At 37.9% G+C, this 23,765-nt stretch overlaps 2 protein-coding genes across 8 annotated transcripts in view; both read left to right on the top strand.

Moving 5' to 3' along the window:
• Positions 1-23,765, top strand: part of LOC128106527 (alpha-amylase 1) — a 53,223-nt gene that overhangs the window by 5,136 nt on the left and 24,322 nt on the right. Inside the window, exon 2 of one of the 3 annotated variants that reach the window (XM_052732083.1) lies at positions 18,216-18,309. The exons of 1 other annotated variant lie outside the window; for it this stretch is intronic. The gene's annotated coding sequence lies outside the window, so the exon portion shown is untranslated. Of the gene's footprint in view, positions 1-18,215; positions 18,310-23,146; positions 23,262-23,765 lie in introns of those variants that run through there. One more of the 3 variants, XM_052732081.1, reaches the window with a different exon arrangement.
• Rnpc3 (RNA binding region (RNP1, RRM) containing 3) overlaps positions 1-23,765 on the top strand; it is a 58,780-nt gene that overhangs the window by 30,368 nt on the left and 4,647 nt on the right. For 3 of the 5 annotated variants that reach the window (XR_008216739.1, XR_008216741.1, XR_008216740.1), the window contains exon 16: positions 23,132-23,261. The gene's annotated coding sequence lies outside the window, so the exon portion shown is untranslated. Of the gene's footprint in view, positions 1-23,131; positions 23,262-23,765 lie in introns of those variants that run through there. The other 2 variants (XR_008216743.1, XR_008216742.1) reach the window with 1 other exon arrangement.

Raw genomic sequence — 23,765 nt, 5'->3', positions numbered from 1 at the left:
TGTTCTACACAGGGAAAGTATAGCACGAAAAAAGCAGAAAACTGCATAGGTGTCTGAAAGCATGTGTCTTACCTTGGTGTTCATTGTATAAAGCTCAATTGCATATCTTTTACCATTCATACCACACATGGCCTGGTGGCCAGGCTGCTGTGTGATGATCTGGTGGAGATTAAAGGTTAAGGGAACAGTCACTCCCAGGAATCTAAATTTACTGTCTCTAGTGGAATTGCATAATCCTAATTAAGTTATTTTCACACAAATTAGCCTGGAAGTTGCTGTTTCTTGGAAAGTTTTGTAAAGGAAACACTTAAGAAACTAAGATCAAAAGATATTAATGCATCTTAAAAAAGAAAGGGATGGTTTTTACCAGATCTTTGAAAATGTAAAGGCTAGAAGAAACTGAGGACTTGCATGTGATATTCTAGAACTTAGAAAAAGATTGCTATGCAAGATGCTACCTTACTGTGGGGGACCATCCCTCACCCGCACATTTCCCCAGAGTACTCGTGAATAGGAGCAGCAAGAAATAATTAGAAGGATAGAGGGGAGAGCAACAGAAAATACAGGCTAGCCTCGAGAGAGCCTGGATCCGAATCCATTGGGCCCCAACTGTCTCTGCCCTAGGGTATTTAAAGGAATGCCAAGGGGTGGAGCAAAGGACCTCCACCCAGCACAGCCAAGTGCAGACCATTTCAGACACCTGCACTCAGGCCCTTGGTCCAATCACCCTCTCTATGCAGACCTGCTGGGTAAAGCCACTAGGAAACCCAAATGGGCTCCATCATCATACATTGCTCACATTAATAGAATCAAATAATACAGCATTATATATGACATGTGGAAATGATTCTATCAACTTTGTAAGATACAATCTTTTAATTTTTACATTACATTTAGATTGTGAAAGTATGGAATGTATCTATGTGGGTATGTGGGTGAACACACCTCTTTGCTACCATGTTGGTACCAGAGTTCAAATTCAGCTTTTTGGGCTTCGAAGAAAGCACTCTTACTGAACCATTTCTCTGGTTTCCTAGTAGAAAGTTTGAGGGTCAGTGAGCAATTCTGTGAATAGTTTATTTTTTCCTTAAAAGAAACAGGGAACTAAAATTGGTAACAGCATGTACCCTGTTACCTCAGTACTCTAGAAATAGAGGCAAGAGGATCTTGAAGTCCTGGCCAACCTTAGCTAAATTTTACTAAATAACTCATGAAATTTCCATGACAAAATATTGGAAACACAATGTACTGTATGTCTGTTTCTATACTGTGCACGCTCTGTCCATGCACAGATTTTTCTCCCTCTGCACTCCAGGACAAAACACATGTAAGAAAAACTAAATAAGCTTACAATCTAAAAAAGATCATGCAATGTATATTCTTCTATTATAACTGAAAGCTTCAACAACATAGAAATTTGAAAATTCTTCAAATTTTTGAATATTAACATTAACATGGGTCAAAGCAAGTTTTTCTGAGGAAATCAAGTGTTTTAATAGATTGGAAAGGAGAAACTTAATTATGAGATATAATTAAAGGCATGTATAAAGGTTACTGATTTTAGAAGGGAAGGCTAATTTAATAGCTTTGTATTTTCAGAAGCTTTTAGATAAACAGGTAGAAGAAAATAATAGAATGTAAAAATGAATCCACAAACCTGGTTCAGAGAAAAGATTCATGCAATTAATCTTCTGTCCTACCCACACTGCTGAGACAAAAGACCAGTAACCAACATAGTATCATTAAATCTCTCAAATATTCACCAAATTGTGAAAACATAACATTTTTTTTTATTTTGCAATACAATTCAGTTCTACATATCAGCCACGAATACCCTTGTTCTCCCCCCTCCCGCCCCCCTCACCTTCCCCCCACCCCACCCCCCATTCCCATCTCCTCCAGGGCAAAGCCTTCCCCACGGACTGAGATCACCCTGGTAGACTCAGTCCAGGTAGGTCCAGACCCCTCCTCCCAGGCCGAGCCAAGCAATCCTGCATAGGCCCCAGGTTTCAAACAGCCAACTCATGCAATGAGCAGAGGACCCGGTCCCACTGCCTGGATGCCTCCCAAACAGATCAAGCCAATCAACTGTCTCACCCATTCAGAGGGCCTGATCCAGTTGGTGACCCCTCAGCCATTGGTTCATAGTTCATGAGTTTCCATTCGTTTGGCTATTTGTCCCTGTGCTTTATCCAACCTTGGTCTCAACAATTCTCGCTCATATAAACCCTCCTCCTTCTCGCTAATTGGACTCCCAGAGATCCACCCAGGGCCTAGTCATGGATCTCTGCATCCAGATCCCTCAGTAGTTGGATGAGGTTCCTAGCACGACAATTAGGGTGTTTGGCCATCCCATCACCAGAGTAGGTCAGTTCGGGCTGTATCTCGACCATTGCCAGCAGTCTGTTGTGGGGGTATCTTTGTGGATTTCTGTGGGCCTCTCTAGCACTTTGCTTCTTCCTATTCTCATGTGGTCTTTATTTACAATGGTCTCCTATTCCTTGTTCTCCCTCTCTGTTGTTGATCCAGCTGGGATCTCCCGCTACCCCAAGCTCTCTTTCCCTCGACCCTCGCCCTTCACTACCCCCACTCATGTCCAGGCTGTTCATGTAGATCTCATTCCATATCTCTGTCATTGGGCGATCCCCGTGTCTTTCTTGGGGTCCTGTTTTCCAGGTAGCCTCCCTGGTGAGTAGCAGTCCAGTCATCCTTGTTCTACATCTAGTATCCTGCTATGAGTGAGTACATACCATGTTTGTCTTTCTGAGTCTGGGTTACCTCACTCAGGATGATTTTTTCTAGATCCATCCATTTGTCAGAAAACCTCATGATGTCATTGTTTTTCTCTGCTGAGTAGTATTCCATTGTGTATATGTACCATATTTTGTTTATCCATTCTTCAGTTGAAGGGCATCTAGGTTGTTTCCATGTTCTGGCTATTACAAACAATGCTGATATGAACAAAGCTGAACAAGTGCTCTTGTGGTGTGATTGAGCATTCCTTGGGTATATGCCCAAGAGTGGTATAGCTGGATCTTGGGGGAGAGGGATTCCCAATTTTCTAAGAAAGCGCCATATTGATTTCCAAAGTGGTTGTACAAGCTTGCATTCCCACCAGCAGTGGAGGAGAGTTCCCCTAGCTCCACATCCTCTCCAGCATAAGGTGTCTTCAGTGTTTTTGATCTTAGCCATTCTGACAGGCGTAAGGTGGTATCTCAGAGTTGAAAACATAACATTTTAAACATCTCCTTAAATTTAGTGAAGACACATGCATAACTTAACAGGTATATATTATGTAATGATAATAATAAAGGCAACTTAAGAGTGGGAGGAGGACATTGGAGGGTAGCTAGAATGGATGAGTGGGGTGAAGGGGATGTAATTTTTTTGTGGCCATCAGTTCTGCCATGTGGTATTTATTTTGGGAGATGCAGGACTTGTTCAGCATCTACTACTACCAATTGCCAATTCAGTAGGCATAAAGTAGTGTCTTGGTGTTTTTTTTAAATACATCTGTCCACAAAATAGAATATTTGAACACCATTTAAAAATTATATATTCACACAGAAACATTCAAGATGTGCCTATTGTAGAATGGAAAACTAAAAATTAAAAACATAAGATAAAATCACTGACTACAGTTAAGCAACGAATTCATATACCACCACTTGTTGGATTCATTTAAGGGATGGATTTCAGACAGTATTTTGCATTGCAAAAGCACTTAATAAAGAGACAATTGATAGAGAAACGTTTCTTTTAATTTTTTTTTTTAAAGATTTATTTATTATGTATACAGTGTTCTGTCTGCACGTATCCCTGCAGGCCAGAAGAGGGCACCAGATCTCATTACAGATGGTTGTGAGCCACCATGTGGTTGCTGGGAATTGAACTCAGGACCTTTGGAAGAACAAGCAGTGCTCTTAACCTCTGAGCCATCTCTCCAGCCCGAGAAACGTTTTTGTAAAGCATATCTTGATGACAATTGTATCTAAAACACATAAAGTAATCAAAATAGGAAAGAGCAGAAAGTGGGCAACATACAAAAATGAGGAACAAATTTGGGTAGACACTTAATTCAAGGACTAATGGGTGCAAGTTAGCACCCAAATGTTAACATTACATGCAATTGAGAAATAACTATAAAAACAACAAGCTTACAATTTATTGTGACAGCATTTTCAAAAAAACAATGTGAAGGTAGACTCTAGGATACACAGGGCACAACTAGTCAGAATTCAAAAGTAGATGAACAAGTTGAGTACAAAATGATGTGAGAGTTTAGGATACCGTAACTTCATTCTGTGCTGTGGTTCTATTTAAAAACGTACTTTCTCAAAACTCTAGATCTATGCATCAGACAACAGATTTTACTGTATGTGAAATTTTCATAATAAAGTATTTGTCCTGTTTATGCCCTTTGTGATTTGTGTATATCCTTGTGATAAGTAGTATAGAATTTCTCATGATAAGCTTTGATTCACCTTGAGTATCTTTGTTATTAGATACCAAGCTATTAGCAGACATTAAACATGTAATTTTCTCCCTTAAAGTAATTTCCTTTAAGAATGCCTTTCAAGGATTTTTCTAAATCTGTGATCTATTTTATGTATGAAGTGTCTTCAGTTTGGGTGGAGAGCCAGGCTCATCACTGATTTTTTTTTTTTCTGTAAGCCCATTTGAGGATATTCGTTGTTACTATTGCTATTAATTGGAACATTTTGCCTGTATCTGCAGCTATTAATGCAATTTTTGGTCTTAATTCTTGCCTTTCATACATCTCTGAAACTTGATTTCCATGTTAACAGTATAACACCAACTTATCAGTTCTGTTTAGCAGAAATGTCCACATAAACATTTTAAATTTTGTTACTACTGCTATTTATTACATGACATATATATTATGTCTGTGTCTGTGTGTGACAAACTTTACAAAGTAATTATATATTATAGAAAATATGTCATTTCTGGGAACATTGAAAGCAGTGTCCCACTTTAAATTCAGGAAAAGCAAGCAGTTATGTTGCTAAAGGGTCTTACCAAAAAGCATCGCTATTATTTCTCTAATATTCCCCAACTGCTAAGCTTCACAGAAGATTTTGTACTGACCCCAAATCTGTAAGGAATGACAGAAAAATCCATCTGGCTTCCTTCTAAAAGAACCATAGCTTTAAAGAATGGCACCGCCTTAGAGTAAAAGGATGGATGAAAGTACTCTAATCAAATGGGACTGGGAAGCAAGTGGGTGTTGTTACCTTAATATCTGGAAAAAAAAAGAGACATCAAACTAAAACTAATCAGAAAAGAGAAAGAGTAACACTTCTGTCTAATTAAAGGAGCAGTTAATTGAGAAGATACTACTGTCCTAAACATATTTACATCAAACTCTGGGGTGCCCAATTTCATTAAAAAATATACAATTGGATGGAAAGCCAGATTAATATCAACCCATTAATAGCAGGTGATTTCAATTACCTACTTTTGTCCAATAGATAGATCATGTGGATAAATAAACATATCAGTTAATTGATAAAAGTCAAGTGGACTTAACAGATATCTACAAAATATTCTACCCAGCAACACATAGAAGCTTTTCTAAAATATTCTACATCCTGGGACACAAATTGCTACAAATTCAAAGAGCTTGAAATGATTCCTTGTAACTCATCTGGCCACTGTGCAGTTAAACAAATTGACACCAAACAAATCTGTAGTAAATACACTAATGGAGATTAAAGAAATCTTTATGGAATGATGAGTGTAAAACAAGAAATCCAGAAAGCAAAGATTTCCTGGAACTAAATGAATGAAAACATAACAGAACACATTGAAAGCAGTCTTATGAGGGAAATTTATAGCTCTATGTGTTTATGTTAAGAAATTAGGAAATTTGTAAATACATGATGTAGAACTAAAAAAAATTTGAAAAAACAATTACAACTCAAATCCAAACCCAGTTGATGACAAGAAATATTAAAAATCAGAGCAGAAGTCAGAGAAATTGAAAAAAAGAAAACAATACAAAGATTCAATGAACGTAAGATCTGGTTCTTTGAGAGGATAAACAAAACTGACAGACCCTTGGCACAACTAACCAAAAGAAAGAGAGGACACTAATTAACATTAAAAATGAATAAAGAATTATTCCAACAGATACCAAAGAAATTCAGAATATTACAAGGCAGTGTTTTAAAAACCTGTTCTCCATTAAACTGAGGGTGGTGAAATGGGTGAATTTCTAGATTCAGTGAAATGACCAAAATTAAACTGAGATGAAGTCAACAGCCTAAACATAGCTTTAGTAAATGAGATTGAGACAGTAATAAAAACCCTTTCAGCTAAAAATATCCAGGGCCAGATAGATTTACAACAGAATTCCACCATATTTTCAAGGAAGATCTACAGCTGTCCTTTGTAGACTATACAAAGGAACCAGAAAAAGTACTCCCAAACTCCTTCTAAAATGCCAGTATCACCTTGATACCAGCCCAATATCCCTGAGGACCATAGACTCAAAAATGCTCAATAAAATACATGAAACAGAATACAGACATGCCTGCAAAAGTTTATACACTATGACCAAGTTGGTTTTATCCTTATAGGGATGAATCATTGTACTCAAGTCAATAATGTAGTAAACCATGTAAATGGAATTAAGACAAAAATCAGATGATCATAAGCACACACATACAAAGCTTATGACAAAATTCAGTGGGCTTTCATGATAAAATCCTAGAGAATGTAAAACTGGATGGAATATACCTCAACATAATAAAAACATCATCTTAAATGAAGAAAAGCTTGAAGCAATCCCATAGATGTCAGAAACCAAACAGGAATTTCCACTATCCCTGCTCCTTTTCAATGTTGTGCTTCTACTAGCTGAGACAATAAGGCAAGAGAAGGAAATTAAAGGAAATACATGTAGGAAAACAAGAATCAAACTTGCTCTTTGCAGAAGGCATTATACTCTACAATAAAGGTACCTCAAGTTCTATGTAAAAACTCCCAGAAAGGGTAAATTCAGCAATGAGACGGGATACAGAATCAATCTGAACAAAGCAGCTTTTCTGTACACCACCAACTAACATATAGAAAAGATCATGAACACACTCCCATTCACAGAAGCCTCAAAGACAATAAAATAAGGATAAACACAGCCAAGAAAGTGAAGAACCTCTACAATAAAACTTTCAAATCTATGAAGGAGAAGATAAAGACACTGAAAAATGGAAAAACACAATGCTTAAGGGGTAGGAGACTGAATATTTTGAAAATAACTATAAGAGTTAATTACAGACCCAATGAACCTCAATCAAAAACTCCATCTTCCTTCACTGATATAGAAAAAAGGTATCTTAATATTCATATGAAAACACAAAAGAGATGAAATAGCTGGAACAATACTGAACAAAAGTGAAAATTCTGTAGGATTTGCCATTCTAGATTTGAAGATATTTTACAGAGCTATAGTAATAAAAACTTATGATGCTGGCACAAAAACAGACATTTAGGCCAGGGGGGAAAAATGAAAGACTCAAACATGAGTACACATAACTTCAGACATTTAATGTTTATAAGCTGGAGCAGAGAAAGTGTCTTAAACAAGTGATGGTGAGAAAACTGGATGTCTACATGGAGAAAAATGAAATAAGACCCATATCTGTTACCTTGCACAGAAAGTGACTCCAAATGGGTCAGAGACCTAAAACAAACGGAATACTAAAACTGTTAGAAGAAAGCATAGGCAATTCCCTTCATGATATAGATGTAGAAAAGGATTTTCTAAATAGGACTCCATTTGCCCAAGAATTAAGGCCAATGACTGACTAATGGAACTTGATAAAACTAAAAATGTGCACATACAGCTAAAACAGAACAAATCAACTGGGTGAAGAGAAAGCCCACACGATGGGAGAGAATCTTTGCCAGCTATATGTCAGACAAAAGATTACTATTCAGACTATAAAACTCATAAAACAACAAAAATCAAATGAGCTATTGAAAATGGGCTTGAGACCCAAAAAGAGAGTTCTCAAAAGAGAAACCAAGTCTAAGAAGTATCTCAAAAAATGTTCATCAACCTTAACAATTAGGAATATGCAAATCAAAACAATTCTAAGATTTCATTTTACCCCAGTGATCATGGCAAAGACCAATAAAATAGACAACAATAAATGCTAGAGATGGTTGAGAGAAAAGTTATCCCACACTGATTGCTGGTTGGATTGAAAACTGGTGCAGTCACTATGGAAACCAGTGTGGAGAATTCTCAGAAAGGTAAGACAAATGTACTATATGACTGAGGTATACTACTACTTGGCACATGCCCAAAGGACTCAATATCATATACCACAGATACTTGCTTAGCCATAGTCATTGCTGCTCTATTCAAAATTTGCTAGCAAAAGGAAATAACCTAAATGTCCTTCAACCAAGGAGTGGATAATGAGAGTATGCATATACACTATGGAATACTATTCACTTAGAAGAAAAATGAAACCATGTAATTTGCAGGTAATGGGAATGGGACTAGAAAAGACCATATTGTGTGGGGTAACACGGACCCAGAAAGACATATGTCACATGTTCTCTCTTTGTAGTCTCCTAGCTCTAAATCTTTAGATATGAGTACATATAATGGAGTAACTGCAGAAACCAGGAAATGAGACCACTGCCAGGGTGAGTGGTTGTGGGATCAATAGAGAAGAATACCAGAGTACAAATGATCTGATTGGTGAAATAGGAAAAAAGGGGGATTCTAAATTGGGGAGTGAGATGGGAGAAAAGTATGGGGAGGGAGATGGTAGAATAACCATAATGATATCTGCAAAAGTCATATGAAATCATATTATTAACTACATTTTAAAGCCCCATAATACATGTAAGTTTGTATAAATACACATGTAGAGTTTAAATAAAAATTTTTCATTTAGACTGACAATGTTCACTGCAAGAGCCAAGGACCACTGTGGTGGTTTGAATGAGAATGTGAGAATGATTCCTATAGACTCACATGGTTGGATGATTGATTTTTACTTGGTGGAACTGTTTGAAAAAAATTAGGAGGTGCTGGGTGGTGGTGGCGCATGCCTTTAATCCCAGCACTTGGGAGGCAGAGGTGGGCGGGTCTCTGTGAGTTCGAGGCCAGCCTGGTCTACAAAGCGAGTTCCAGGAAAGGCGCAAAGCTACACAGAGAAACCCTGTCTCAAAAAAAAAAAAAAAAAAAAAAAATTAGGAGGTATGTCATTGTTGGAGGAAGTATGTCACTGGAGGTGGGCTTTGAGATTTCAAAAGCTCATACCATCCCCAAATCTCTTTCTCTCCCTCTCTCCAACTTGTGGATCAGGATGTAAGTTCTTAGCTACTGTTCTGGGGCCATGCCTGCCTGTCTGCTGCTATGTTCCTTGCCATAATGGTCATGGAATCACCATCTGAAAGAATCACCATCTGAATTTAGAAGGAAATAGACCAAGCTCTACTCAACCCGTTGTCATGAGGCATCTTATCCCCTTTTCCTGATTCTATCAGAAGCAAGTCAGAGGCATTGCCTACATTCAAAGATGGGGGCCATTATATAAAGTCATGAACACCAGGAGGTGAAGATCACAGGGACCCCTACACCTCCCTGCACAAGGTGTTATTATGTCACTTTGCATGTCTGGATGCATAAAAATCACCGACAATAAACCAATTGCAGTATTCTGTTCATCCAAGCAGAGCACGGAGGAAGAGTGTTCATTTCTAGCTATGTCTTAAGGAAGCTTCATGGAGGAGGATACATTTGAGCTAGTACAGTATGGGAATTGTAGGATTATAGTCACAGGGGCCTCTTCCTGACACCTGGGGTCCACATGACACTTGGCTGAGCAATCCCCACATCTGATCTTTCTGGATACTTTCATAACATCCATAACACTTAGAGACACAGACACATCCAACATGCACACTTACAAACATAGATTCCCCTGTCTGGTACAGCACCTCAAACAATAGAGTGGGGTTGACAGTGTAGTCTGGTTTGAAGAAGTGAACTGAAGTCCACTTTCATTGTCAGGGCCAGATCTGGCCTTTCTGGTTCAGGCCGCTGGACCAGTTGACCCATTCCAGCCCAACCCAGCCAGTCCTGTCAAAAGTTCCTATGCTACACAGTCAAGGACACAAAGGGAAGACTTTGCAGAGCCAAGTGAAGGAACTGCTAGGGCTGTAGAAAGAAATAGCTAGAATAGTTTCTCTCTCAACAGCGGTACAGGGTACAGTCAAGACAGAAATGTCCTGTGGAGCCCCAGGCATGTGAAGGGTGTCACACTTCTACAGTGGTCCCAGCTGGATTTTGCCAGGTGCCTATTCACATACATCAGCTCACACTGAGCCCCTGCTCTGTGCACACGCGCTCTCAGAGGTGACAAGTTTGCTTCTGGATGCCTGGCCTGGCTTGGCTCATTAGTCTTGTGCTCTGGCCTGGGGTTGGGTGGCTGCCAATCTGTGGCAGGGGAGTGGCCAGAGGGCAGGCTGCCCTGGATCCTGCTGCCAAGTGAGCTGCCACTCACTTGGCACTCACTTGCCACTCACAGATGTGGCTGTGTTGGAAATAGTTGCCAAACCCAGGTCGTGGTGCCTTCTGGAACAAATGGTCCTCCCTGCTGGTCACTTCCCACTCTGGCTCCTTTCCTTTCCTGGGTCACCTTCCCTTCTCCTGTCCTTTCCGCTTTCCTTCTTGGACCTCTTCTCTACCCCGTGCACATCCTACTGTTCACGTTGACCCCATGTGGGGCCAATTTGACTGCACTCTATGGACATCTGGGTGCTTTCTCAAGCTCTTTCTGTCTCTAACATCTCTTTCCACTCACTCCTGCTTCTCTTCCCTCCCATCCCTTTGAATCTACAGTAGTTGTCTTTCTGTTAAACATCAGCAGCCAGGCATAGTAGTGCATTTCTGTAATCTTAGCATTTGGGAGATTGAGACAGGAGGATTGCTATTAATGTAGGCTAGAAAGAGCTATGCAAGTGCTAGGCCAGACATGTCTTGAGACAAGTGTCTTTGAGACCTTGTCTCAATTAACAACAAAAACAAAAATAAAACAACAAACACCACCAACCCCAGTTCTCACTATGAACTCTCTTTTACTGCCCTAGACTTATTTAGTGGGCTAGAGCAGGGATCTGGAAGCTACTAACTTTGAATGTATCCCTGACCCTCTACTTCCACCCATGTCTGCAATTCTAATTCATAGACATATAGGCCCAGCCTGGTACTGGGGTGAAGTGAGAAATGGTTTCTTTTCATACATACATCTGTTTGTTAATACACCCCCATCTCCAGACATGACACAAAGTGCATGGACACCTGCATATATAAGGTTTTCACAAACAGCCTTGTGGCAAGATGAGCAAGCAGGCAGCGAGGTGAGAGTCCCAGGCATTATCGGTGCACCTGCATGGAGGGAGCCAGAACAAGCCGCTCTCCACAGCAGCCAGAAGTTTCCATGTGGGGTTCCTGTTTTCCCCAGGTCTGCCCTTCTGGCTTTGGGTACGCTCATTCTCTTGAATCAGTTCCTGGGATCCTTTCTAGGGACCTGCTTGGCTTCAATAGGCTTCAGGGTTGTAATTCCAAGTCTGGAAAGGTCTGTAGCATGAGGACTCAGAAGGAAGCCCCAGCCCAGGGATGGGATGGCTTCTACCTGCTCCTCCATTGGCTCTGACAGCATTTCAGGGTTATTGAAGGGCTCCCAGGCTGCCTTTGGGGCCTCTCATGCCCTCAAAGAAGGGGGATAAATCTGAAGTAACTAAATGTAGGCCACTGGCTGTAAGCCTGCCACAGCCCACTGCAGCAGAGGCATGTCTGACTTGGGGCTTGGCAGGTCTACCTTCTCAGCCAGCAGCATTTGCATGGGTACCCTGGGTACCTGGGCCTGGAGTATTATTTATGAGAGTCTCAAACCCTGGGATCAAAGCTTCCGCCCCTCCAAGTGGTCAGGGCACTGGCCCTTGAAGCTCCCCTATGGGCCTTTCCTCTCATCCAGACCACCTCAGGCCACCAGTGCTGCTTAAAACTGAGCTGCAATACACTGGGAAAAGTCTCAGTCCTCCTGGGTCCTCTGAGTCCCTTTCACTTTACTTCTTTTACCAACTCTAGGTGCATCCACCTGCACACATGCATACAAGAACAGGGACTCTGTGGAGCTTTGGGGGTGGGGTTGTGAGGCCAGGGCTCTAGCTGGGGCAGCTGTAGTCTGGCTCATCAGGCCCAAGGACTTGGTCTCAGAAGGCCTGTGACTCACCTCATGGGGCAAGGGACTTCCAGGTGTTACCCTCATCTTCAGCTGAGTAGGGGATTTCTCCAGATTCAGCTTCTCAGACTCTGTCTGAGTTCCTGGAGCCATCTTGGTCCCTTGCCTTCTCTTTTTGCATGAGATGGAAGCTCATGGGGCAAGGAAAGCCAATGGAGTCAGAGAACAAATCTAGTCTTTAGAATTCACCAGGAATCCAGGAACTGAAAGCTTATGATTCTGTCTTAAGATGCTCCCTGTTTAAAAAAAATGCTCCCTGTTGTGAGACTTTGGTCACCTGTTCACATGGATTCATCTCTTTGGTAAAGACCACACTTCTCCTGTGGAGTAGTAAATGGAGCCAATCAAGATGAGGTGTGTCATCAGGCCATGACAGCCAGAGGAACAGGTAGGCCACCCAGCCACAGAACTCTCCCACTCCTTCTGCTTGGTTTCCCCAGACTCAATCTGCTGCCATCTCTTCCCTCCCAGTTCCCCACCCATGCTGCCCTGGACCAGCCCCAAACTTGGGCAGACATACCCTGCTCAAGTGCAGGCCATGCCAGCTACAAAAATAAGTAGGACACCCACCCTCAGAACTTCCCACTCCCATGGTTCCCACAGATATAATCCTCCACCACCACTCCTCACTCCACTTTGCTGTGTCCCTGACCCCAACTTGGACTGACATTCCCTGCTCATGTGCAGGCCACACTAGCCAAAAGAGCAGATAGGTGAACAGATGGGTGAACTCAGGCAGAGACCTCCTGCTCTACCAAAAACGGTGGAAGCTGCCAGAAGTCCAGGAGACTGCTTGCCTATGGAACTCCTCTACTCTCTTTGCATGCCTCCAATATCCCCAAGTTGCTGGATACAAGATTAACTCACAAAATAAATAACCCTCCTATATTCAAATAACAAATGGACTGAGAAAGAAATAAAAGAAACAACATTCTTCACAATAACCACAAGTAATATACAATAAATATCTTGGGGTAACTCTAACCAAGCAAGTGAAAGATTTATGACAAAAACTTCAAGTCTTTGAAGAAATTGAGGAGGATATCTGATGATGGAAAAATCTTCCATTCCTGCCATGCTCATGGATTATTAGGATCGATGTAGAAAATCCTAAAGAAGGCCACAAAACCCTGTTGTAACTAATGAATTTAGCAATGATATAACAAAAGTTTTATATTTATATACTAGAAATGAGAAAGTGACTTTAAATATACCTTTCATGGTAGTATTAGAAATATAAAATAATTAGCAATAAATGTATTAAATAGACCCATACAGTGAGAACTATTAAACGTTTCAGGAACAAGATGTCCAATTTCAGTGGTTATCTAAATAAAATCAAGGCCTTAATAAGATACAGTGGAATGACATTTTAAAATTCAAAAGACTGGCAATGTCAAATGTTATGAATAACATGCAGAAGCTCCATTGTTATTTGATAGCTTGGAGTATTAAATGTTACTCTCACTTTGGGCAAGCATTTGAAAAATGGGCAAGCATTTGTAACAGCTTTGTTCAAAGTGAAAACAACTCAAATTCTACCAACATGTGATTGGATAAACATATGATGGTACATTATATGTATAGAATGTCACATAGTGATATAAAGCATAAGACTGTCATAATATACTTTTCATGAATGTCATCTTGATCTAGTTTTGAGGACCTGGCCAGTCCTGCTTTTAAGTAGTTCAGTCAAAATACCCAGCCACCTCCTTATAGAACTGTTACAGTCTTGCAACTTCATTCCCATCCAAACTGTTCATGTTTAGGTACCAATCAGAGACAGCCACTATTACCCAAAGGCCATTGAAGGTATTCAAAACAGCCAAAATTATTCCTCTCCCAACTTATTCCTTTATGCAGGAAACTAAAACAAAACAAAACAGAACAAAAACCCACTTGGCCTTGATTTATTTCTGTATGTCTCATGGTTGATTGTACTACTTCTGGTAAGGCAGATGTGAGGGGGCATGGTAGGAATTGTAAGGGAAAGAAAGGAATGCCATATGATTGAAATGTTTTGTATTTCTGTATGAAATTCAATAAAAAACAAATACATTTCAACCTTTAGATAGTTACAAAATAATGCTATTTAAAACAATTAAAATCCAAAGTTAACATTGCTGGTATGTAAGAAAGCAGCTGATATTTGCATATTAACAGTGTCCTGTAAGCTTGCTATAATTACCTATTTGTTTGTTTTCCCCTTTCCTTCTTTATCACTTTAAAAAATTTTATAACCTAACAGTTGTATCATCTGCAAATACATTTCTTTTCTTTCCATCTTTACACCTTTCATTTATTTTTTTTCTTCTCTTAACTAGAACCTTCTATATAGTTCTGGAAAGAAACTCTGAGAAACATTCAGGAAAGCTTAAAGTGTCTATCTATCAAAAATGGTGCTAGCTATACCTCATTTTTCTTTTCTGTTTTCTTTATCAAGTTGCATTAGTTTTCTACCTTTCCTAGTTTCCTGGCAGTTTCTTTCCAGAGTAGATATTTTTCAGACCTTGTTAAGCCCATCACTATAATGTTTTATATTTATTAAGTTGTGGAATAATCCTTAGTTTGATGAGGATCTAATCAATGAATAGCCAAATCTTTACATCAAGATAAAATGTAAGAATTTTCTAGTGAGAAAACGTTTTATATCTTGAATGGGGTAGTACTTATTCTTCTAATTTACACGTTTATCACAGTCAATGATCTCTTCACTGAAAATGAGTGAAATATAAGTAAATTGTACTTACAGTTCATATGCTAACATAAAAGACATATTTCAGAGCAATTTATAATCGACTGAAATGTTACAAGCATCACTGACTAAAGGCCTGTCTCTGAGTCTAGGTGCACTACATTGAGAGAGGGAGTGGGGGGTGAGGTGGGAAGAGGATGGAGGTGGAGAAGAGGAGAGAATATACACATATATACATTTATAGCTTGCTCAAAAATAGTAAGAATTTTGAGTCTCCACTTTGCCCACATCAATGTTGTAACATTAAAAAAAAAGAAACAAAAGCCAGTAAATATACATGTGTGCTTTATCTGTGAGGCTCAGATACTATAGATAACTTGAAGATAAATCATTCTCACAGCGTTAGCCTGGTCTTCCATTTTAAGGGAGCTGGAATTAGGAACAACAACAACAAAAGACAAATTTTGAAAATTGATTCTAACTCCTGGGCTCCAATTATAATCCCCTCTTTTTTTTAATTTTTTCTCTAATATCGAGAAACTTCTGACACTTTGTTATCTATTTGGCCATCTGTTACTGAATTCATCTATGAATGAGGGTGCCTGCAGCACATCAGTAATAGATTCCCAAGCTTTTGCCTGAAAGGAATGGAGAAGGAGCCAATGACAGATGATAGCTAAGTGCACCACCTATTGTAAGGATGCATGAGATGAACCCGAACTTTTATACTGTCTGTTCTCATTGCAGCTTTTTGGTGGGGGCAATTTCAGTCTTTCGAAACTTTTTGTCTGAAAACATTACTAATCTTTCTGTACTTTGGTTTCCCTGAAGAACATATGTGACTTGCTCTCATCTGGTCTCATATGGGGGAGTGACAATGTGAAGAAAAATATCTTTCTACATAATCTGAAGAAAATAAGTTTGGAAAGAGTGGCCCTTAGGTTGAAATTACCTGAAGTCCGTTATTAGAGGGATAGCATCATAAAGCAGAAGTGGTACCCTGGAAATATTTCAGAGTTCACAGAAGCTTAAAACTAATTTATCTATAAAAGTAACAGACAAGTAAAAAACAAGGAAAATAACCATTTGGGTAGATACATTTTATATTCAACATAAAAAAGTAGAAAAGTATGTTTTAAGTATCACTTCAAAGTGCTAAGTTAACTCTTGATCAAAATGTAACTTCACAGAACATGAAGACCTGTGTTTTGGAAGTGAAACGTTTTTATTTATAGACGTCTTTAGACCTCCTAAGGCACATGACACAGAAATGCAAAGACATTGGAAGCAGTCTCTAGGAAATACTGCTTACTTAACAATAATGAATACACACATTTATATAAATATTCACATCATAATTGTGTCTTCAATGCATTTTAATTTTCTGATGTTTATAATAGTATGAGAAAACCTCTATAATAGCCAATCCTACAGATGCTATATTCACATCTCAGTCTTAAAAGTCTACATAGCCAAAGTCATCCCAAGTAATAATCATCCTGCTGGAGAGATTACCTTACCTGATTTGGAGCTATAATTTAGAACCATTGTAATAAAAGCTGCATGATACTGACATAAAGACAGACACATAGATCTATGGAATAAAGTAAGGACCCAGATACAGACCTACATCTTCCTGACTTTTGACAGACTCCAAAAAACAAACATAGAAAAAGAGAGCTTCTTTAACAAATGATACTAAAAAGATGTCTATGTGTAGAAGAATGGAACTATGTATTTCTCTCACATTGCACAAAAATCAACTCCAAATGAACCAAGGGTTTCAACATAAAACCCAAAGCTCTGAACCTACTAGAGAAAAAAGTAGATAGTACACTACAAGATACAGGAATGGATAAGGACTTTAAAAATAGGACTTGACTTGCTCAGGAAAGAAGGACAACAATTGACAAGTGAAATGTTGTGAAGTTATACAATTTCTGTACCACAATGTAAACTATCAATCATGTGAAGAAGTAGCCTACAGAATAGAAAAAAATCATGCCAGCTAAATATTTGATAGAGGAAAAAATCTAGAAAATTCAAAGATCTCAGGAAATTAAACATCAAGAAACCAAACAACCCAATCAAACATTGGTCCATGGAATTAAACAGAGAATTCTTGAAAAAAAAGATAAAAACTACAAATACTTACAAATATTTCAGAAAGTGTTAAACATCATTAGCCCCAGCAGAATGTGAGTAAAAAGTACTTTATGGTTCCACCTCCCCTCAGTCAGAATGGATATAGGAAAATGACGACGGATACTGGAGAGACAGTGGGAAAGCAGAATCCTTACTCATTGTTGGTGGAAATGTAGACTCATACCACCTCTATGGAAATCAGTATGACGGTTCTTGTAAAGCTAAAAGTGGAATTTCCTTATGATCCAGCTATACCTCTCTTGGGCATGTACCTAAAGGACTCTATAACCTAATTCACGAATCTATTTACAATATCTAGGTAATATAATCAGGGTAGATATACTTTAGCTGATGAATGGATAATAAAAAAGGGTATATATTCATAATTTAATCCTATTCATTCATAAAAATGAAACTGAACTTTGAAAAAATGTTGATGGAAATGGAAAATGTACTGAGTGAGGGAACCAGGCTCACGAAGAAAAATGTTGAATCCAGAGCCTTGTTTCAAATTTAGATTTTTGTATTTAAGTTTAAGTGTCTTTACAGAAGCCAGTGAGCAATAACAAAGCCATGTGGGTAGTGAACTAAAGGGAGAATTATAAAATACACTAAATTTGAAACTGGGGAGATACTGAATGTAAAGAGGTTTAAATGGTTGAGATAGACTGGATAAGGGGAAGGGAGAAATGGAGAAAAGGGCTAACAAAAACTAAGAATACACACACAAAAAATATGAAACCTCACTGATATATAAACAAAACATTTAATTAAAATCAAAAATTAAAAAGAAAAAACAGAGCAGAAGTATCCTTCCCAGATAGATAATGTTGTTCCCCAGAAGTCATAGACTTTGAAACAAGAATTCTGGTGTCAGATGTGGGATACCTCCCTATTACTTGTTGGCCAAAAAAGCCTCAGAGAAGTGTAGCAAAATGTAGATTATTGTAACTCATCTTATTTGCCACTATACTTTGATGGCAGTCCCTGTTGATGAGAACACCACATTTAGGTTACATGTCGCAGAGTAATCAAGATAGAACCTAACTGGTAACTCCCTTCCTACTCTCTAATGTTCACAGTGCCAGATGATGTCATGCAGGCTGCTGAGGTAGAAAATGCATCAACAACTTTATCCAGCTCTAAATTATTCGTGCTACAGTACTGATAAACCAGGCAAGTTACACTTATTAGTGCAATAGTGGTGGTATGAATGTTTTGAGATTAAAAACCTCAAAACAACTGATAGGTTTGGGGGGTACATACCACACTAGAGAACACACACAAGATGCCATCATCCCGATCAAATCCTGTGTCTGGGAAAGATGAGTATCCAAGTTGTGAACACACTACCATTATTCCCTAAATGAATATATTGTCAAACTGCCTTCTAAACATGTATGTTTTTACCCACAGGGTAGTGAAACTCTTAGCCTGGGAATATGAGTTTTTGTAGAGAATCATGGCTAATAAATAGATTTACATATGGTCAAAGTGCTGAGAATAAGTGACTGATAAGTCCTCAGGACATCTATGTAGTCTCCTATCCCTAAGACCTAGCAATTTCACAAGAGAGAGGATGGAATGATTTAAGAGACTGAAGATGAAGAAGAGTCAAGAAGCACTGACATCCAGATATGGTATTGTCATTGCTGCCATGAACATTGATCATATATGGATACCTGCACAAGAATGGGCCTTCTAACTTTCTGTTATGAATAGAGGAGGTTTCCATGAATTTGCATCCTTTCTTAAGAATCTAATGGATGGGAATGGCTATTGGAGAGGGAGTGTCCCTTTTGTCTAATAATGTAGTCACTGGGAGAATAAGTAGGAAGAATAAGGGAATAAGACAGGAAGGAAAGTGGATATAAGGGGTGGTAGGGAATGAATACACTCATAATACATTTTGTGTATAAGAGAAACCATTAAAAATTTTAAAGAATAAACACATGCAAAAAATGAGAATTAATAAAGCCAGATTATCCCTTACTAACCATACACAGACAGGTCATGTCATCTGAAACAATATTGACAATGCATGTTCACGATAGTAAATTAGCAATCCAATTTTAGATATTTTTATAGCATGTTAAAACAACAATCATGATAAAATTCTATTAGGAAAACCAGACTTTAAAAAACTTGAAAACTCTTATAGAATCTTATATAACCAGAGTTATAAATCAAATTTAATTCAAAAAATGATCAAACAAATGCTTAATAAAATTTTATGAGAGAACTTTAAGACTAATGATATTTTGTATCCTGATAATTCCTTTTGTTTTCTCTTGTTAAATTGTAGCTGGACAGTTTCTCTATAGCTCCTGCCAAGCCCCAGCAGTCCCACAGCCCACTAATAAAATAAACATACAGACGCTTATATTATTTAAACTGTTTGCCTAATGACTCAGGCTTCTAGCTAGCTGTTCTTATATCTTAAATTAACCCATTTCTTTAAATCTATACCTTGCCACATGGCTCATGGCTTACCAATATCTTACATGTTGGTACTCATGGGAGCGGCTGGCAGCGTCTCCTGACTCAGCCTTCCTGTTCCCAGAATAATCTTCTCTGCTTGTCCTGCGTATACTTCCTGCCTGGCTACTGGCCAATCAGTATTTTATTTATACAGAGCGATATCCACAGCATTAAATATTTTGATTACTTGAGATAATACAATTTCAAGAAAAAAATTATTGATATTTCATGTCATGTCACATAAACAGGTTTTATTTTTAGGCGAATGAAGCTGCAGCTACCAGTTATTAAAATAGTCTTTGTGATGTTGGGGATAGTATCTATGGCCTTATGCAAGGCAATCAGCAACCACTCCTCTGACTGAGCTGTATTCCCAACCCTGAAATATCTCCTCCTCCTTCTTGCTCTTCTTTTTCTTTAGCTTGACTCATTCTCATACATGGATGAAAGGTTGTGTCTTTTCTTTTTTTGTTGTTTAAAAAATTGAGAATCTCATTTATGATTATTCAAATGATACCATTTCTACCCATCCAACTCTTTCCATGCCCCACCTATGTTGTTCTCAAATTCATGGTCTCTTATTTATTTATGGACACACACACACACACACACACACACACACACACACACACACACACACACACACACAGAGTTCATATGAGTATGTTCTTAACACTGACCACTTGGGAATGGGTAATCTATTAGGAGACTTGTCACAGGAGATCAATTGCCAATCTCTCAGTAGCCATTAATTGCCTTTTTCTCTTCATCTAAGGGTGAGGCCTCATGAAAATTCTCCCATCCAAGTTGAGCTTTTGCAGAAAAAAAGATATCTTTCTAAACTGAGTGTTACCTAAAATAGATGATGACCATTTACACCTCAATTATCAAGTGAATTATTCATATAAAGTATAGACTTTAGAGTATTTTGATTTGATGGACAAACATGGCCCTCAACTATACTAGAACTTTCTTGCTTAAAGTTCATTTCATTTAAATTATTTCCAGGTCTTACTGCCTCATGGTTGTTCCATGTTATAAGGATCCTACAGTAAGCTAACATTAAATGATATGTTATTGTTGAAGATGGTATTCTCCTACGACTCTCTGAAACTTGAGGAGTAACAAAATGTAACAAAATTGATCTCCTATTGATTGCCGAACTGGCATGAAGGAAGAATCATTGTCTCATCAAATTCTCCAACTAGATCCACAGCTTTAAAGAACTATGGGCTTATGCTGTGGGTATGACTTGCAATTACTTTTCATCAGGAACATCTGCTTTACCTATTGAATGAAAAGTCTGTGTTTTTCCCCCATCCACACCTACAGCCCTTTGGGGAGTACAGGCTTGATGAACTGATGAGCTGCTTTGCACTCTGTGCTGAGTTAGGCTTCTGTTTCTCTGTACTTTTCCAATGTCTTATCATCCTATCTTTGATTTCTGATGCTCTTTCAAACTGTCTTATTAGAATACAGTCTATATTTGCAAATATAGAATTCTTGAAACTCATTCACACATATGCAGGAGATCCTAATCTGCCATTTCCATCTGTTCCAATATTGATTGCTAAAGTCAGTGACAGTTGACACATTTTATTTCACAAGAAAACATGATATGCCAGTTACCAAACAGCCAAAAAATGCTTGTGCTTATAATGTATGAAGTTAATTACATGGTTAATATTGAAGGCAAAAATACAAGGTAGGTTCTTGTACAGAAAGGGGATGCCCATGACTGGAAAAGGGATTAAGGAGCACAGATACAGGGCTGCCAAGGAATAGAACTTTCAGGCACAAATCTACCTGGCAGGCAGTTTTGAGTGTCAGCTTGGAGCATCATTTTGAAGTGGACCATGTATCCTGGTTAGGAGAAACTATGCTTGACTTGAGATCCAGGAACAGTCAGAAGTTAGTCCTCAGGTGATCTTCCTGAAAGAGTTCCCTAACAAATGACTGATGAGTCACATGCTATGAAATCTATGGGGGCCAGTTCTTCTTTAATAGTCTTAAGTGAGGGAATTATACTGGGATATTGATCAGTTCACAATATGGCATTTCAGAGATGACTTGAAATATTCAGAGGCAGAATTGTTATTGATGTGATTGAATTACTCTTGTGGCATACTGGCAGATTATGGTTATAATTTTTATATAAAATGCAGTAGAATCTACAGATGGGCCAACATGAGATTAAAAAAGTTTATGTACAGCAAACAAAAGAGAACAAAACAAAGGAAAAACCTACTAACAGATTAAAAAAAATCTCGCAGAACAGGAGAAAGTATTTATCAGCTATACTTCAGACAGTGGTCTAATACTCATAATTTATAAATAATATAAATAATTAAACACCAAGGAAACAAAATGAACAAATGGGCTAATAAAACAGATAGTTCTTACAGTAAGAAACACGATGGAATATAGGCAAAAGACACCAGAATCATAAAAGAATATGTAAAGATATTTCCCCCTAATTTCAATTACATTATAGTCATCACACCATTTTTTTTCTCATGGTGCTCATTTCTTCAGCCACTAGTTTTATAAGCCCTAATTTTAAGCTTGCTTCTTTCCTCACCAAACGGAAAGCTTTTGCATCCTGTTCTGCTTTTTGTTCCTGAATCTCACTCTATATCTGACTGAAAGCAGTCACAAAGACCTATAATACCACCTGAGTGCTGAGCTGCACTGAAATTTTTACTATCACGTTAATTAGTTTCTTGTCTTCAAATTCAGCCTTCCACAATTTTTCATATGTAACCTTATATGTAAAATAGGGCCCTGTAGTAATGTGAATGTGATTTTCTATTTTTTAAATTTTCAATGCTAATTGTATGTATGATTTAGTACCCCAAGATTCTATGATACTATTTTTGTCCAGGTCTCCTTCCAGGTTATGAGAAAAAAATGCTTCTTTTTGTCTGTTTTCTTGGAGGGAATGTGTTCTTTGAAAACTTTTTCTGCTTTATTGCTTACATTCATGTAACTACCTAGCTGTCTCATATTTTCCTAGGCTTATGATATGCATCACTTATTGTGGTATAGATTTTGTGTATTTTTTGTTATAGTCTACAATTTTGGATTGTTATGTAGTTCATCAGAGATGTGTTTGGTTAATTTAGTATTCTAAGGTTAATTATTTTCTGGATGTGGGAGGTCCTAATTTGAAAGTTATTTTGTCATTAATGTTATTTTATATGATTGGGACATAATGACATAATGATGATCATTATAATGGTGGTAATATATAATTAGCCTATTCTGTAAATTAAAAATTGCATTCATGAATGAGAATTTTATATATCCTGTATCTATGTATTAGTAAAATTCATTATCTTATTTGTTGTTGTTTTTTGGGTGTAACCTTTGCATAGTCTAGTCATCAGGCTAATTCAAATAATTGCTTAGTATATTATAACTCTTAATATATTATAATCCAATTTACATTGAAATTATATTAGATCTGATATTTTATTTTCTTATTTATTGCAGTTTTGTATATTTCTTTTGCTAGGTACTTTTTCCTGAGACTGAGACTCTTTGCTGTGTAGGCAGGAAAGATAGTGTGTGCCTCCCAGGATCTCTTAAGTTTCAGCTGTTGATCTCCATGTCAGAGGTGTGCTACCTCTCGTTACAGAAAACAGGTATAACTGTAAAAAGGATAATCTTGCCATGTAGTGTAAATACATTTTATATACATCACTGAGTTGGTTAACTTGTCTGTGATAAAGTCATATAACTTCAAATATTATGCCAGTGGTCAGTTTATTTATTCTATTCTTTCTTTAATGAATCAAATCCTATGAACTCTACCAATTGCCAGGAAGGAGTATATTAACTTAAATGAACATGTTTGCATAATTTGTATCACCATTTATTGAATAAAAGCTATTCCTATCTCAACTTCAGCAACTTTAGTCTCTCTGAACAAATGAGTTGCTTCATAACAAGTACTACAGCAATCACAACTTCTAAGTTATTCAAATTTAATCACCAAAGCCAGTAACACTCCGATTTCACATTATACTTTGTATAATAGTACATACATGACCTGTATCATATGTATATAACATATATACTATAGAACATCAAAGAACATGTTTGAAGAAGCCAAGGAATATACAGTTGATACTGAAGTCACATGTAGA

The sequence above is a fragment of the Peromyscus californicus genome, unplaced genomic scaffold (genome assembly GCF_007827085.1).
Source record: "Peromyscus californicus insignis strain IS unplaced genomic scaffold, ASM782708v3 Scaffold_9__1_contigs__length_137607984, whole genome shotgun sequence".
Lineage (NCBI taxonomy): Eukaryota > Metazoa > Chordata > Mammalia > Rodentia > Cricetidae > Peromyscus > Peromyscus californicus.
Note: the sequence above shows the minus strand (reverse complement) of the source record. Positions and strands in the feature narration are given on the sequence as shown.